General features: G+C 35.7%; 1 long non-coding RNA gene across 1 annotated transcript in view; it reads left to right on the plus strand.

Moving 5' to 3' along the window:
- The window catches only part of LOC103598904, a 6,113-nt gene extending 3,649 nt beyond the window's left edge, over nt 1-2,464 (plus strand). Inside the window, exons 2-3 of the long non-coding RNA XR_551241.1 lie at nt 786-833; nt 2,387-2,464. This is a non-coding gene — a long non-coding RNA (uncharacterized LOC103598904). The remainder of the gene's footprint in view (nt 1-785; nt 834-2,386) is intronic.
- Nucleotides 2,465-18,552: the final 16,088 nt, after the last annotated feature.

Consider the following 18,552-nt stretch of genomic DNA (forward strand, 5'->3'; position numbering starts at 1 on the left):
TGGAAGGAACAAAGAATAGCAATTTCCTTAATATTCTAGCAACTGATGTTCCACAAGTAAGCAAATTAGTGAATACATACATAACATATAAACTAATAAAGCCCAAATGTCTTGCACTATATACCCACAGCCTCGTATTTCAGGCTCTTTAATGTTTCTTCATTCATTAGTCACGTCATATAGTCTCAAATTATTCTGTCTTTTCTCATTTCCTCCCCTCTTTTCCATATGAAACTTGTCTAAGCCTTTTTTTTTTTTTCTTTTCCTTTAAGGCCTTGCAAACATGTCATCACTTTTATAGCATTTCAAGGAGTTTTTATTAATCAATAAGGATTAATTCCATCTTTCTCTGTGCTCTTTCCCACAGAACATGGTTTATGCCTCTACTGGGGGCATTTTCTTTCTGCTTCATAGTATGGCTATATTATAATTTTTTTATGTATTTCCCCCATCTGTTAGATTGTTTGAAGGTAGGGATGACATTTTATTCATCTCTGGAATCTTCTAGCATTCAGCACAGATTCTTGCACACAAAAAGGTAAAGTCTGCCAAGAAGAGGAAAGAAATAGTGACTTTAAGCAATAGATCTGTGGTACAGACTAATGGTGTTCACATTATCCGTGATCCCTCTGACTCTCCATTTCCTGACTTCCCATACAGTTATATTGGGGCCCTGTGACTAGTTCTAACCCAGACAGTATGATTAGAAGTAACATGTGTAATTTCTGGGTAAAGGGAGTCAACACCTAATGTGCCTCCTTTATTCCTCCCATTCCCTCCCACAGCACCATGTGTGATGTCTGATGGAGGACTACAAATGGAGTCACTAAAAGGTAAAGAAAGACTGTGGAGTGCAAAGTAGGGGAGTGTGTGTGTGTGTAAACTACAAAGATTGGTTTTAACTAAGGACAAAAAAACAAATGTCCCAATATTCCCCTCAACTTGAGTGAAAACACATGTGCACCTGCCATCCAGTGGTAGCATACTGTGACTGAGATTATAGTTGGCTAACAGCTGTGAATATGATTGCTGTGACCTGGTTTTATAGAAAGTGCAAAGTATGAAAGATGTCTCTCCTTTGCTTCTATATTTATATCAAGTATATTTATATAGACTATCTTGGAAATTTTCCCATAAAATTTTGGGGAATGCAAATCTAGTCCAATTTTATATAGCATAAAAAAGAGGAATCAATTGCACTGGACATTGCTGTATGGTGTGCCTTTCAATGACTTTATAGCAGGGAAGGACCTTTTGTCAAAAGAAACGACTTTTTGGGCTCCAAAAGTCTCTTAAGGGGTTATGCATTAAAATTCTTGTCTGTTGGTATTTTTCTAATTTTATATTTTATTTATTATTATCCATAAACAAAGCTTGATGGATTCCAAGTGTCTTATAGATGCTTTCATCTGAACATTCTGATTATTCTGAAAGCGTATAGGATTAGAAAACTGAATTAAAGTTCTTATGATAGACTGTAAACTTTTCAGGCAGGGATCTTGTAAATAGTCTCTCATGAGTATTTAATACTTAATGAGTTTTCTTAAATGAATCAATGATGACTGAATATAGTACCAAGGAACCTAGGCTTTAGTGCCTTTTCCTGTACATTGGGTTTCAGGTGGGCCCCTTAAACTCTCTGAGTCATAGGTTTTTACTTGGAGACTTTAAAGATTAGTTTCAGATTCTAAAATTCTATGACACGTGTAAGCGCTTCAAGAGTGCAAAGATCCACAGAATTTATGCATAATCTTAACAAATTAAAAAAACATTTATGTAGCATTCTTTTCTATTAAACTAAAAACAAATATTTACTTCTCATATTTTAGAGAGCAATGTTAATCAATATGCTTTACAAAATTTGAACATAAATTTACATGCTTAACTTGTAATCTTTGTGTAACTTGCCAGGTGCCTGAACTGTCCTTAAAGGGTTAGTCATTTCTGCATTCACATAATACCTTGTAGGTCACAAGAGAGTTTCACACAAAATGCTCTCAACTGCACGCTTCTCAGTAAGCTGAGTTTTCAGCTGATAAAAACTCATGTCTTTGCTTAAAGTTAAGGCCTCATAGCTGTTCTGTTATTCCATTCATCAATTGCTTTTTGGCTTTCCATTTGCCGGGAACTTTTGTTCTTTTTTGCCATATAATGCAGGTTAATTTTTTAATGCTAGTTATTTTTTCTAGGAATTTGATGATTGTGATCTTGTTATAATTTTTTTCTAAGAAACATACTATATGAGATATATTACATCAAATGTGATGTACAAGCGTTCTTCAAAAAGCTCATGGAAAATGTGTATTATGATAAAACTATGCTTGGATTTCAAAAATTTTTGCACCAAAGTAAACTTGTATTAACTTGTTATAATATGTGTCAACAGGATCTAGTTTGAGGTACTAGGAAGGATAAGACATCACTTTGAAAAGAACCCCTGTCAGAGCAACGTGGATTCTGCTAAAATGAAAGCAATAATAAACATCAAATTTATGGTGGAGCTTGAGTGGAAGAATGGTGAAATCACTGATGTTTTACAAAAAGTCTATGAGGATAATACCTGAAAGAAGTCAGCAGCTTACAAATGGAAAACTCATTTTAAGAAGGAACAAGATGATCTTGAAGATGAAGCCTGCAGCAGATGACCATTCACATCAATTTGCAAGGGAAAAATTAATCTTGTCTGTGCCTTAATTGAAGAGGACCAACAATTAACAGCAGAAACAATAACCAAAACCATCGGACATATCAATTAGTTCCACTTACATAGTACTGACTGAAAAATTATAGTTGAGCAAAGTTTGCACTCAATAGGTGCCAAAACTGTTGCACCCTGATTAGCTGCAGGCAAGAGCAGAGTTTTCCATTGCAATTTTAAACAAATGAGATCAAGATCCTGAAGTGTTTCTCAGGAGATGAAACATGGCTTTATCAATATGATCCTGAAAACAAAGCCCAATCAAAGCCATGGCTACTAAGAGGTAGAAGTAGTCCAGGAAAAGCAAGAGTGGACTTGTCAAGAACAAAAGTCATGGCAACAGTTTTTTGGGATGCTCAACATATTTTGCCTGTTGACTCTCTGGAAGGCCAAAGAACAATAACATCTGATTATTATGAGAATTTTTTGGAAAAGTTAGCCAAAACTTTAATGAAAAATGCCAGAGAAAAGCTTCACCAGAAAGTCCTTCTTCACCATAACAATGCTCCCCTGCTCATTCCTCTCATCAAACAAGGGCAATTTTGCAAGAGTTTCGATGGGAAATAATTAGGAGTCCACCTTACAGTCCTGATTTGGCTCCTTTGGATTTATTTTTGTTTCCTAATCTTCAAAATTCTTTAAAGGTTACCCATTCATTTTCAGATAATAACATAAAAAAGACAGCATTGACTGATTAAATTCCTAGGACCCTCAGTTCTTTAAGAATGAACTAAATGGCTGGCATCTCTTACAAGTGTCTTGAACTTGATAAAGCTCATGTTGAGAAATAAAGTTGATGTTTTTCATTTTTATTTTTTAATTTTATTTTTCCACTAATTTTTTGAAGTCTACTTGTATGTTTCAGATTCATTGGTTTGTGCCTCTGCTCTTTAGACCTGTGGTTTGGGCTGAAGCCTGGCAGTGCAGGTGGTCACTTGAAGTATATTAATTTTGTTTGTTTTTCCTTGGTCTACCAGAACTTCATTTGTTTATGCAGGTCCAGAGTCATGGAATTCAGTGATGGCTTTGGAATATTTATCTCCATTGACTTTCATTTATTGATTTGACATATTTTTTAAGCAACTATTACATCCCAGGAACCATAATAAACTTTTTAGATACAAGTAGTGGTTCCCGCAAGTAAACTATACACCTTATCTTTCATTTTCAGACTGATTATGATGCCAATGCTGTGATGGACACTCATCAAATAATTATGTTTGTGTATACATACACATCCAGAGTATAAATGTTGGGATATTGGGTTTCTTATCTGATATTCTTTAAGTATTTTCAATCTAAACTGGAATACACCATCCTAATTATTGAATTGAAGGGTTGTCCAGAGACTCAGAAACATGTTTCAAAAACACAAATGAAATTCTTCCTAAGTAGCCTTCATGAAGGAGAATGAGCTTTGTTCCAGATGCCAAATATCCAAAGAAAAATTGTGGACTTTTTGGTCTGTACACTAACTTTATTTTACTTTAAATAAACCTTACTGAGGTACATCTTGCACATATTAAAACGTATGCATTTTAAATTAATAGTTTGATGAGTTTTGAAAAATTTATACACCCATTTAAACATCACTATGATACAGAGAATTTTCATTGTTCTGGAAAGTTCCCTCCTGCATTTTTCTTTAATCCTTTCTATATTCCAGAAAATCACTAATCTGGTTTTTATCATCATAGATTAGTTGGTTTTTCCTAGTTTAGAATGTTATATAAATGAAGTGATATTATATGCATTCTTCATATTTGGCTTCTTTAGTTCCGCCTATATTTTTTTCAATTCATCCATGAAGTTGTATGACTGCATCAATAGTCTGGACCCTTTATTGTTAGTTTTCTTTTATATGGAAACACCACAAATTATCAATTCACATGTTGATAGCTGTTTGGATTCTTTTAATTATTGGCTTTTATAAATATTTAAATGCAAATATTCCTGTGGACATGTGTTATCATACCAACATTGATTTTTAATACATAAAGTAAAAACCAAGTGATTTCTTATTTAAAAGGTAATATGATATCTAAAATGAGTATTTTGTTAGGTATCTGAATAACTGGAAATAAGCCTAGTTGTACACTTGACTGATTCACTCTTTGGCAAAGACACAAAAAATATGTAAACCTTATTTTCTTCACAAGTAATACAAACTAATTTGGTTATTAAAAAGAGTCAACCAGATAATGTAAATGGAATTGCTTTGTAAATTACAAAGTTTAATAAAAATAAAAGGTGATATTATTACATGTAACACATATACGTATTTAGGAAATAATATATATATAGGTCTTTAGAAATAAGATAATAAAAGCTTCTCTCATTCATTGTTTTTCTAAAGAATAAATTGGACAATTCCAAAATCCAGAATTAGTTTTCTATAGAAAAATTAATGATTTCACTGGCGTCTTACTTTAAATAAATTCCTTGTTCAGTTAAGATTAGATATGTATCTCTGATTAACTATAAGAAGAATCATTTATCATATAGGAGGTAGAGACCCAGTCGCAGGGTGGTACATAAGAAAGATAAGTCTCTTACTCTACTATTCAATCAAATTATTCTTTGAGAATGAAATTCCTCGTTATAACTATTCTAGAGAGAATTTTTATCTCTTTTCCACTCTAGATACGGAATCTTTAAAGATTATCCCTCTTTTTAATTGAAAGAGCTTTTCCTCCCTTCTTTTATGCTCCAGTTACTGTATGAATTTTAAGAAAACACAAACATGCAGTCCATCACAAATGGACAGTAGGAGCAACTCCCACACTGGACCCTTGGTCTTTGAGGTAAAAAAAATATTATAATAGGAGTGCCTTTAAGGGTGGCTCTAATCTCCTTAGCTGTCCCCCTTGCTCAAAACTATGTGAAATTGTTTTTGATTTACTGTCTTGGCTGGAGAAGGTGAGTTAGTTTGATTTCTAGGCTGAGCAGTGCTTGGTGACCAGGAGTTTAGGCATCTGGTTCACACCACCAGGTAAGCCATTGAGGTCAGCAGAGGTGGTAGCTGAGGATGAGGGAAACCTAAAATGTGTGGTAGAGGAGGAACAAAATCACAAATGAGTACTGACTGTGGCTGCAAGCACAACTGCAGTGATATGGGCTTTCCTTTCTCCCACTAATTTCCCATTCCTAAGATTCTCCTCAGGGAGAGATGCGTGCCAGAGTCCTGCTCCACCACCTGCTTCTTGAACGTACATGGAGAAGTAGATGCCAATGGTGCAAAGCGTGAACTGTGATAAATATAAAGATGCATCACCTGGATGCCCTTCAATGAATGGCTTGCTGGAGTCCTGCTCCACCACCTGCTTCTTGAACGTACATGGAGAAGTAGATGCCAATGGTGCAAACGGTGAACTGTGATAAATATAAAGATGCATCACCTGGATGCCCTTCAATGAATGGCTTGCTGGGGGAATGCTATCAGCAGACGGCCCCCAGTATTGACTCCATCAGAGTTTGCCTCAGCTGCAGCACATTGCTTCACCTACATCTGGTGATTGAGCAAGGCAGAGGCATAAAGACCTGGCCATTTTACCCCAACACTGGCCACTTTAGACAGTCTGGGGTTGATGTTTCTATTTACTGACACAACTGGTTAAGGAATAGCTTCTTATGTGGACCACCTCAGTTCTCTCCAAACCTCCATACTGAGCTTGCCAAGCTTTGATGGGTACTTATCACAGTTTTCTTCCTCTTATCATAGATTTCTTATCACAGATTTCTTTCTCTGCCCAATATTGCTTACTTCTTCCCTTATCTAACAACCACCTTGCCTACTAAATGTAGTATCATTGTTTGCTTCTGGAGAAACCAACCTGTGGCATACCAGTTTAAACTAGTAAAGAAATGCAAACCAGGCACAGTATCTCCCTATTTTTGCTTTTAGGATCCATATTCAAGATACAGAACCATGTGAAATTCCTGCACGTAAAGAATACACAGTAACATTAAACAAGCAGTTGAAAAAAATCACTCTAAATATGCAATTTTCAGGCCCCTTCCTTGTTCTAAACTCTAGTCATCTCTTAATTCAAATGCAGTAATTATGTGTATGTGGATTAAATCATTCACAAATAATATGTTTTTCTCCTTCTATTAACATGTTCACCTTTTTTATTTTTAATATTTTTTTACTCAGGCTTTATGAAGTAAAACTTACATCCAGGAAATTCACCCTTTGTAGGTATGTAGTCTTATGAATTTCGGCAAATGTGTACATCTCTGTATCACCACAATCAAGAAGTGGATCCACGAAGTCCACCACCAGCCCTTGGCAACCACTCATTTAGGGTTTGGTTTTTGGTTTGTACTTTGTAACTGTATTTTTTTACTCTGCGACTTTGTTTCTTTTTATCACCCTTAGCAATCATGTCTGGTACTTTAGGGTGACTCCAATTTAGTGACATCAAAGCAGCCCTTAGGAAATGGCTCTGTGGCATGTTTTGGAACATCTTATATTTACCTGAGGTGAGTTTCCACTGCTACATGACATGATGTGTTAACCCAGTTTCCACATTGCCTAGCTCTGGGGCTTTACCTTCTGCCTTTTCCAATCAGTCAGACTGGCTCCTTCTTTCTCAGAGTTCATTGCTTTAAGGTTCTCAAAGATTCCCTACTTAAACTAAACAATCACAGAGAGGCTCCAGAACTCATGAAATCAAATGAATTTATGTTTCAACTCTAGTAACTCTATCACCTACTTTCTCCCTGTAAGTTTTAGATTTAAATGGCTTAGTGCTTCGTTAAATTATAAGTCCATTTAACGGGAAACACCATTACTACTAGAATTTGCACTAAAAAATTATGAGGGGTTAAAAAAAGTTTATTTTTAGATAATAGAAACTAGTCCTAATTCAATCCTCATCAAGCTTCACCTGGATGATTAAAATACTCTTCTAAATGATTTCCTTACCTCCAATCTTATTCCTCCTTTAGTATTTTATTCTTCACAAGGGCCTCAGTATTATCTTTCTCCCTGTTAAACTCTTCCAATGAAAGTGAAGTATTACAAAGTGAAATCCAAAGATGAACTATGTGTAAGAAGCTGGTGTGGCATTTAAAATGACATGCAGATTTATTTATAGCAATGGTTCTGTTCCCCCCTCATTGTAATATAATGGCTATTCTTCTGGGAAACATCTTAAAGAAAGAAATAAAGACACATAATATTCACTTTTCCACTATAGCAACACTTTGTAGTTCATATAACATTTTCCAACCCAGCTCGAAATAAATGTTGTAATTGGAGAGGCTGATTTGGAGATTAGAGGAGTCATATGTCCTTATACCTTTCCATAGTCTGAGAAGAGATTCAAATATGCAACACTATTTACCTTACTGAGTCATAACTTCCTTCATTAAAAATTTTGTCATGAGAATTCAAGAAGGGCAATCTATAATGTCTATAATTCAGGGTTAAATGAAAGTATCTGCTGCCTATTTCTTAGGGATAAATCTTGTTGTTTTTTTTTAATTTTGTTTTGTTTACTATTTAGAACAATAAACAACTCACAAATCCATTAGTTCTCAATCCCAATTGATTTAATTAAAGTGGATATTCATAATATTCTTATTTTAATCTTATAAATTACAAATATGATTAGCCTTAATTAGGGGTTTTAATTTCTTATTCACTTTACAGATGGAAGTATTGCAATATTCTGGGTGAATTTTTAAATAAAGCTTCCCCTGTATCTTTACTATCTAATGTTATTTCAGTATTATCTCATAATATTTTTATATGCGCAACAATAAAATAGTGGTTAAGAATTGACAGCTATTTTTTACAAGTTAAAACTTGAAATGGATAACAAACTAGTCAATACACATGAAAGTAGAAACACTTGGTTGCAATTACATTTTAAGACACTGCTCCTGTGATTTCAACTAGGTGTGGCCTCTTCCATTCTTTTTACCAGCCAGATCCATATGTAATCTCAAAAATGGAATCTGCGATTTAACAAATATTTATTGAGGGTTTATTATTATGTGCAGCAAAAAAAAATGGACACAATAAATATTTTGTGAGTATTTACTATGTATCAGAATCACTTTAAAATTTTGATATGAAGGTACTTTAAGATGGAATCTGCGATTTAACAAATATTTATTGAGGGTTTATTATTATGTGCAGCAAAAAAAAAATGGACACAATAAATATTTTGTGAGTATTTACTATGTATCAGAATCAACTTTAAAATTTTGATATGAAGGTACTTTAAAAAGTTCATGAAAAGATTTGTATTCTATTTTATTTTCATCTTTCCACAAACATTTTGAAATACCCTAGTATATTATCCCTTTTAATCTTCATAGCAAACATAAAGATTTTTAACTCCAGTTTACAGATAAGGAGAATTTGGCACCTAAATCTGAAGCTCTGTGCTCATCACAGAGCAAATCAGTAACATCCAGTCTATTCAAGTCTGTCTGATTCCGGAATCTGTGCTATTACCAAATATGATATAGAACTATGCTTTTTTATGTTGTAGGTACAACGATGAATAAGTTGCCCTTGCCTCAGAGAATGTTACCAACTAGTAGGTGATCTACTTAGAACATTTGTATAAATAAATATAACTCAAGATGGAAAGAAATAGCCCACACAAGAGGTCAGATTAAGCAATATAGCCATTCAGGCCACGGTGGACAGAGCAAATTCTTTCGGGTGAAGGAATCAAGGATGGTTTCTTACAGGACAGAAAGGTAGCAGAATGCAGTGATTAACAACACAGGCTACTCAAATTCCAGTAGCAGAACTGGGAGATGAGTAGCCTATCTTGTTAATCACTACATAGCTATCACTAATAATTATTAGATTTAGATTTTATTAGTTTTAGATTATTAGTTAATTACTATTGGAAAAATATAGGAAAATAGTCAGGGCCCCTCAGATGTCCAGAATCTTGCCTAGCATTTGATGTAAATATGCACATGCGCCCAGGTGTTCCTTGGTTATTGTCTAATGGGTGTATGTGCACCCAGGTGTCCTGGGTTATGACTTAAGTATAAACCTCTAATCCAAGGTGCCCCACCCCACCCCCAGGATGCACCCAAGGGGGCTATGGGGAGGCCACTGCTGCTGCTGGAAGCTGTTGCTACAAGCTGTTGCTGCCAGGGCCCCCAGGACCCTCCGTGAAGCTGCCACTGGACCTGTAAGCTGCTGCTGAGCACTGAGCTTGTGTTGTCTGCCAATGGCTCCCAGGATCTTTCTCAATTACCTAGCATAGACCTGCATGTGAGGGGTCTGGTGACCAAGCCTGGCATGTGAGGTGACCCAGTCTGTACAATGGGTTTGAAAGGTCTGAGCCCTAGCCCTGACAATACAAATAGAAATTTAGTATAACTAAAATAATGAATCATTTTGGCTTTAGTTAAGATTTGCCTTACTCGACAACTGGTGTAGTCGTGTAGCTTTACAATCACTAATAGCTATACATGATACTGGGCCTCTTTTAGGGCCCCAATTTCTTCATCTGCAAAATGTGGGTGATAATAATAACAATTGTTTAACCAGACCATTGTAAAAATTAAAAGAGCCAATATTTGTAAAGCAGGTAGAATCATGCCTGGCACATACTACATATTCTTTATCTATTTATTTTTTTAAAAAAACAGAACCCTAAAAGAAGTAAAAATTGCCTTTGACATGGAGAAAAATTAGATAAGAAAGGAATTAGCACTTTTTGTGACTGTTATTAGATCCTCAAAGTGGCTATAAAAGTATTATTATAATATAAATTTTAAAGTGAAGATTCTGCAACTCTGAGTGGTAATAATTACACCCAAATTCATAGCACATGTGTGACAAAACCAAGTGTAATTCATTACACTTAGGATTCACAATGCTCATCCTGAAGTTTCTCATAGCTACTGAGATAGGAGGAGCTCAGTTTCACTAGGCTCAGGTTACAGGACACCCTCTGGGTTTCAAGCCATTCCCCAAGGTTTCAGGCCCCTCTTCTAGGCCCTCCCCTAGAGGAAAGTTACTTTTGCTAATTAGAACTATTTTCAGCACCAACATGGGGAAATTGAGACCTTAAGGGGCTGGCTTATGCAAACCCAGTGGCTGGGCATGTTCAGTAGAGAAGAGTTATGTAACCCTGATAGCTGGGCATGCTCAGTAGGAAGGAGTTTATCCTTTGAGCAACCTTCCACTAGGGATGCTAAAGAGCACAGGCTATTTCTGAATATGTCTGATGCATGTGATAGAATTTGACCAATAAACATGCTCAAAAATGAGACTAACTGAGCATGTGCAAGACTATGTAACATCACAGGGGACCACCCCTTAACTGAATATTCATTATATAGCAAAACTGTAGAAGCTGAATCCCAGCAGAAGGTGGGGTTGTTGCTCAGTCTCTGGGAGCCAATGCACACTCTGCCTGTGGAGTGTGTATTTTTCTTTTTATATCAAACTTACTTTCAGCAGGTTGTTGCTCACTTTCCCAGGGCCAACTTGCGCTTCACTGGCTATGGTGTGTGTGCTTTACTTTCGTGTTAAGCTTACTTTTAGCAGATGGCTGCTCACTCTCTTGAGCCAGCCTGTGCTCTGTACTGAACTTCAAGTGTGTATTTCTTATTTTTGTATTAAACTTGGTGTGGGCCCTGCTCAGTTTCTGGAGCTATGCTGCACTCTCTCTGTGGAACCTGTATCTCTTATTCATTATATTAACCCTGTCCTCACTATCACTGTGACTCTGCCCTTGAATTCTCTCCTGTGGCAGAGTCAAGAACCTGGTAAGAGGGCAGGGTGAGTTAAGGCCTGCTATCAGGCCCCTAGACCCTTCCTCCAACATCACTACCACTGGCTTTAATGGAACCTTTTTCTTTCTTTATATCCATCTAGTCACTATATTTTACCATTTTTACCTTCATAATCTCTCCTGAACCCATCTTCTCCTTTCATTTCCAGCTGCTTTTTCTTTATTAGGGACCACCACTCTCCACTTCCTTTAAATTATTCCCATAACCTTCTACTATTCTTTTTCTCTTCCTACCTCCTTCTCTCATTTTCATTTTAAAGAACAAATTTGAATCTGTTACTTCACAGATTGTATGTTTTTAAGCCTCACAATACCAACAGAATACTATCTACATTAAAAAAAAAAAAAAAGAAACACCTGTTTCTAATTCTTCACAGAATGAACAGAATGTCTCTGGCTCTCTGAAGTGAGTCACATCATTTTGTGCTCTCTTGGCAGCCCAAAAGTATCTGTTGTGCCTTCTCTCCACTGTCTGGTCAATCTTTTTTCCTGACTGTTTTTATAACATGATGTAATGGGCCTTTCCAATAGTCTCAGAATTCTGGCAAAAAGACTGGATAAAGCCATGAAGGACCTACTATAAAAATGACAGTGACCACAGCCCCAACAGCCAAGATAAAAGAAGACTAGAAAGTTAAAAGGAAGGCTCTTAAAGGGAATTTGTAAAAGTAGAGGATGCTTATTTTCTCTTCCCTGAACTTTCAGTCAAACACTATGAGAGTTTTTGTGAGTATCCTTTGGAGGATTTGACAAGTGTTCTCAATACTTGTAAATATGTGTGATCACAGAAAAATAGAATTGCACACCTACTTCTTGTCTTCAGGAGTCTGAAGAAGGGAACTGGCTAAGAAACTCGTATTAATTTCAGAAGTTGCACAGCTACCATCTGGTAAAGCAAAGATGCATAATTTCCTTAGAAGTCAATCAAATGCCAGAGACCGTACCCAGACTTGGGTTTTCTTGAGGGGCCCCTGCTCAAGAAACTCCAGAATGTAGCTTCAGGAGAGGAGAGCTGAAGAAAAGTAACAAGAAGTCAGTATGTGCCTTTATCCATAGCAGGAAACTAGAAAGTTCACTCAGGACCAAATTAAATAGCACGAAAAGCAAGACCGTTGCCTACTTTCTCCTGCAATCCCTCCTCTGTGCCAGCAATAAACAGCAGAGAGAGGAGAAAGTAAAGCAATATAAGACCTTCTTTACCAGAACAGGTCTCCAGGGAAAAAACAGGCCTAAATTGGAAGAAAAGAAACTAACTTGAATGAGATGGATGTTTAATGTAAAATAAAACCAGACTTCTTAATTCTTAAGATTGATGGTAAAGTTGTGGGTTCTTCCTGAGATGTCACTGACAAGAAGAGTAGATCTAAAGTGTATTTTAAGGAAGAAATAAAAAATATACAAAACAATTTCTTGTTTGTCTCATCAATTTTGCTGCTTTAATGAACCATATGTTTATAGAATCCTTCTCAGCAGTGTCTAAACTTGCCTCATTTAGAAAACCTCTATCATTTAAGAAAAAAATAATCAAAAGTCCCAAGCAAAGGAAAACACTCATTAGATCCTACCCACTTCTCTTCATTCTTCATAATCTTTTTGCAATGCAATGTTTTAAGGTAGATTTATTTGTACAACTTATCTCCACTAACTCCATCACTTTATCTCCTATTGTTCCTTAATTCATAGCATTCTGACTTATCCAGGTTTCCCTTTAGTGAAGTAACTCTTCATATCCTTCATTTTCTAAATCCATTGGACATAGCTCAGTTATCTTTTACTTCATATCTCACTAGTATGTGGCACTTGAAATCTTTTTCTTCTTGAAGCTCTTCCACTGGCTTTCATGACACTACACTCTCCCCTTTTCTCTCCTGTTTGGTTCCACAGGTATATTTTATCTTAAAATATTATCCTCTTCTACAGGCTGTTAGATGTTAGAGTTTCTTATGACTTGGTCCTCAGCCATCTTTCCATCTTACTTTATATGCTTTTCTTCAGTAATATTACTTATGTCTACAAGCTTAGTTATCTTCTATATGCTGATTGACGGAGTTTGGATGTACTGTCCTCCCAGAACTTATGGAAATCTGATCTCCAGTGTGGCAGTTTGCATCATGGGGGCAGATCCCTCATGAATGAATTAATGCTTTCCCTGGGAGGGGGGGAGATTAATGAGTGAGTTCTCACTCTATTAGTTCCCATGAGAGCTGGTTGTTTAAAAGACACTTGCACCTCTCCTCTTTCCAATGGACATAGCTCAGTTATCTCTCTTGTTTCCTCTCGCCATGTGATCTGCTTGTACCCACCAGCTGCCCGCCACTTTCTGCCATGAGTAGAAGCCACCTGAGGCCTGCACCAGATGCAGCTGTCCCAGAATCATAAGCCAAATAAACTTCTGTTCTTTATAAATTACCCAGTCTCAGGTATTTCTGTTATAGCAACACAAATGGACTAATACACTGATATTGCCCAATTTGTTTTAGGACTATATATTTAACAGCCCACTTGATATTTCCTTTTTTCTTTATTAAAACATAAGTAGTTATACATATCTGTGGGGTACAGCATTGAATATCAACACCTGTGTGCAATATGTAATGCTCAAATCAGGATAATTAGTATATTCAGTATTAAACAGTGGAATCATTTTTTGTGGCCCTTTACCAATTTCTAGCTAATCCCTCCCACCTCCCCCTTTCCCACCTCTGGTGTCCTCAGTTCCATTCTCTCCTTTTGAAAGTTCAATGAATTATTGTGATTGTTATATCTTTCATTCTTTCTTTTACATTTGTTTATTTCTTTAGCTACCACTTATGAATGAAGACATGTGGAATTTCTCTTTCTGTGCCTGGCTTATTTGACTTAACATGATTTTCTTTAAGTTCATCTATGTTGCTGCAAATGGCAAAATTTCATTCTTTTTATGGTGGAGTAATGTTCCATCATATATATATACCACATTTTCTTTATCTAGCCATCCATCGATGAACATTTAGGTCCAAGTCCTAGCTATTGTAAATAGAGCTACAATAAACATGGGAGTGCAGGTTTGCCTTTGACATGATGATTTCCATTCCTTTGGGATTTCTGGATCACATGGAAGTTCTATCTGTAATTGTTTGAAGACTCTCCATACTGTTTTCCATAATAGCTACACTAATTTACAGTCTCACCAACAGTGGAGGAGGGTTCCCCTTTTTCTGCATCCTTGCGAGCATTTGTTATTCTTTGTCTTTTTGATACCGGCTAGCCTAACTGTCATGAGATAATATCTCCATGTGGTTTTGATTTGCATTTCCCTGATGCTTAGTGATGTTGAGTGTTCATTCATGAACCTGTTGGCCATTTGTGTATCCTCCTTTGAGAATTGCCTTTTGGCTCCTTTGCCCATTTTTTAGTCAGATTACTTCTTTTTTTTACTGGCAAGTTGTTTGAGTTCCTTGGGTATTGTAGACATTAATACCTTGTTGGATGCTTACTTTGCAAATATTTTCTTCCATTCTGTATGTAGTCTTTTCACTTTGTTGTTTCTTTTGCAGAAGCTTTTTAGTTTGATATAATCCCATATGTTTGTTTTTCCTTTTGTTGCCTGTGCTTTTGAGGGTCTTATTCATAAAGTCTTTGCCCATTCCTACTTCCTAACATATTTCCCCTATGTTTTCTTTTAGGAGTTTTATAGTTTCAGGTCTTATATTTAAGTCTTTAATCCTTTTTGAGTTGATTTTGGAATATGGAAAAGAGTTTGATTCTTCTACGTATGGATGTCCAGTTTTCCCAGCACCATTTATTGAAGATGCATTCTTTTCCCCAATGTATATTCTTTTTGCCTTTGTCAAAAATCAGTTGACTGTAAGCATATGAGTTGATTTCTGGATTCTCTATTCTGTTCCATTGGTCTGAGTGTCTGTTTTATGCCAGTACCTTGCAGTTTTGGTTACTACAGTTTTGTATCATAATTTGAAGGCAGGTAGTGTTATGCCTCTGACTTAATTGTTATTTTGTTGTTGTTGTTCAGGATTGCTTTTGCTATTCAGGGTCTTTTGTTGTTCCACATGAATGTTAGGACTGTTTTTTTCTATTTCCGTGAAGAATATCATTGGTATTTTGATGAGGATTGCATTGAATCTGTAGATAAATTTGGATAATATGTATATTTTCACAATGTTTATTCTTCCAATCCAAGAGCATGGAATGTCTTTCCACCATCTTTACATCTTGTTTAATTTTTTTTTTTTGCAATGATTTGTAGTTCTAATTGTAGAGATCTTTTACCTCTTTGGTTAAATTGATTCCTAGGTATTGTATTTTTTTGTGACTTTGTAAATGAGCTTGCTTTCTTGATTTCTTTTTATGGCAGGTCATTATTTTAGTATAAAAACACTACTGATTTTTGCATGTTGATTTTGTATCCTGCAATTCTACTGAAATTATTTGTCAACTCTAAGAATTTTTTGGTAGAGACTTTAGGATTTTCTATATATAGGATCATGTCATCTGCAAACACAGACAGTTTCACTTTGTCTTTTCCAATCTGGATGCCCCTTATTTTTTTCTCTGGCCTGATTGTTCTGGCTAGTACTTCCAATAGTAGGTTAAATATGAATGGTGAGAGTGGGCATTCTTATCTTGTTCCTGTTCTTAAGGCAAAGTGTTTCCCCATTCAGAATGATATTTGCAGTAGGTTTGTCATATATGGCTTGTATCGCATTGAGATTATTTCCTTCTATACCTATTTGGCTGAGAGTCTTTATCACGGAAGGATGTTGAATTTTGTCAAATGGCTTTTCAGTGTCCATTGAGATAATCATATGGTTTTTGTCCTTGATTTTGTTAATGTGGTGTATCACATTTATTGACATGCATATGTTGAACCATCCTTGCATCCCTGGGATGAATCCCACTTGATTGTGGTATATAATATTTTTGATGTATCACTGTATTCTGTTTGCTAATATTTTATTGAGGATTTTTGCATCTATGTTCATCAAAGATATTGTCCTGTAGTTTTCTTTTCTTGTTGTATCTTTGTCTGGTTTTGGTATCAGGGAGGATGCTGGCCTCATAGAATGAGTTTTGGAGAATCGCCTCTGTTTCAATTTTTTGGAATAATTTGAAGAGAATTGGTATTAATTCCTCCTTAAAGGTTTGGTAGAATTCAGTAATAAAGCCATCTGATCCAGGGATTTTCTTCATTAGGAGAGTGCTGATTATTGCTTTAATCTCATTACTTGTTTTGATCTGTTCAGGTTTTCTGTTTCTTCTTGGTTCAGTCTTAGTAGTTTGCTGAGAAATTTATCCATTTCTTCCAGGTTTTCAAATGTGTTGGCCTGTTGTTTATGATAGTCTCTAATGACTCTTTGTATTTCTGTGTGTGGTATTGGGTGTAATCTCTCTTTTTCATTTCTGATCTTATTATTTGGGTCTTCTCTCTTCTATTTTCTATCTTTTTTCTACACATCAGCCTGGCTAATCGTTTGTCTTTGTTTATCTTCTTTAAAAAACAAAATGTAATGGGTGAGGAAAATATATTACTTTCTTACCCCTCGTATTTATTTTCAACACATGAATTTTGGGGGGATATATTTGACCCATAGCTCCCCTACACTAGGAATGTTAAGACACAAAGATAGATGGTACCTGTGGAGTTGTTAGGTAAGGCCAGGACTTACTACTTCCACACCTTTGTTTTTTCTTGAGAGAATATTAGGCCTTTATTTTTTTGCAACTCATTTATTTATGACGTGATACTAGCAGCCAAGTGCAATTCATGTGGATACCATTGATTCTACTCTACTTATGTATAGCATTAGAGTAATAATTTATCACGCTCATTTATTTCTGACGTGATACTAGCAGCCAAGTGCAGTTCATGTGGATACCATTGATTCTACTCTACTTATGTATAGCATTAGAGTAATAATTTATCACCAAACTGGGGCACTGCTGAGAGTGAAAAGGGTGACATTAACTATTAGTAATTATTAATTATTACTTATCTTAAAACTGGACTACCCTAAGGAACTGGGATATGTGGTAATCTACCTATAGAGCCTTATGTGATCTATTTGCTTTACCTCTTGCTATCTCCTGCATTCTCAGTGCACATCATAGATTACCTTTCATTTCTTGGACCATACCAAGTTCTTTCTCATCTTGAGTCTATGCTGCCCCTTTCTCCCATTTGCTTCCCTCCTTCCCCAGACAAGGAACTATTCAGACTTCAGACCAATTATCATTTTCTTAGGGATACATACTAGGTTAGTTCTCCCTGTTATACACTAAGTATCTTTCTTTTATAGTGTTTATAGCACTTGTCATATTTCATTACAATTTGTGTGTAGATTTGATTAAAATCTGCCTTCTTCATGAAAGCACTGATGCTGTCTGTCATTCTTTTTATCATCAGTAACTAACACAGGGACTGACATAGAGTAATATTTATATCTTGAATGAATAAATAAATGATATTTAAAGAATTGCATGTAGCAGCTTTCTGTTTCCTATAATAACTTAGTATAGTCCCTCATATTTCCCCAATGTTTTAGATATAGCTTGTGTTTCATTATGTAAATCCGTGTCTTCCTCTCATCTCCATTTTCTGTTCTACTTGGTAGTTAAGAGGTGCAGGTAAAAAGATTCAAAAATACCTCATCAATGGATGCAGTAAACAGGCTGGATACCAGATGCTTAGTGAGACTGACCTAAATTTCAGTGTAAATAGAATCTGATAAAGTATAAAGTAGGAAATTTGAAAATAACTCTATAGCATATATACAGTAAAGTTGAAGTTTAAAAATGAAATGAACAGAATGCACCATTAAGTGATTTATTGTGATTTTTCTACTAGATAAGCAACTCTTTCTACTATACAAGAAATCACTAAAGATAAACCAGAAAATCACTTAAATGCACAAAATTAGTAACAGTTTGTTAAATAAAATTATAGGGTGCCAGTGTTTTGAACTAAGCTCCTGCACTAGGCCCCAACAGACCAAAACAAAATGGATTCACTCCTGCTAAGAACCATATAATCAAACGGACACTTTATGAAAGCAGGAAAATCCCCAAACA

The sequence above is a fragment of the Galeopterus variegatus genome, unplaced genomic scaffold, assembly GCF_000696425.1.
Source record: "Galeopterus variegatus unplaced genomic scaffold, G_variegatus-3.0.2 Scaffold2775, whole genome shotgun sequence".
Taxonomy (NCBI): Eukaryota; Metazoa; Chordata; class Mammalia; order Dermoptera; family Cynocephalidae; genus Galeopterus; species Galeopterus variegatus.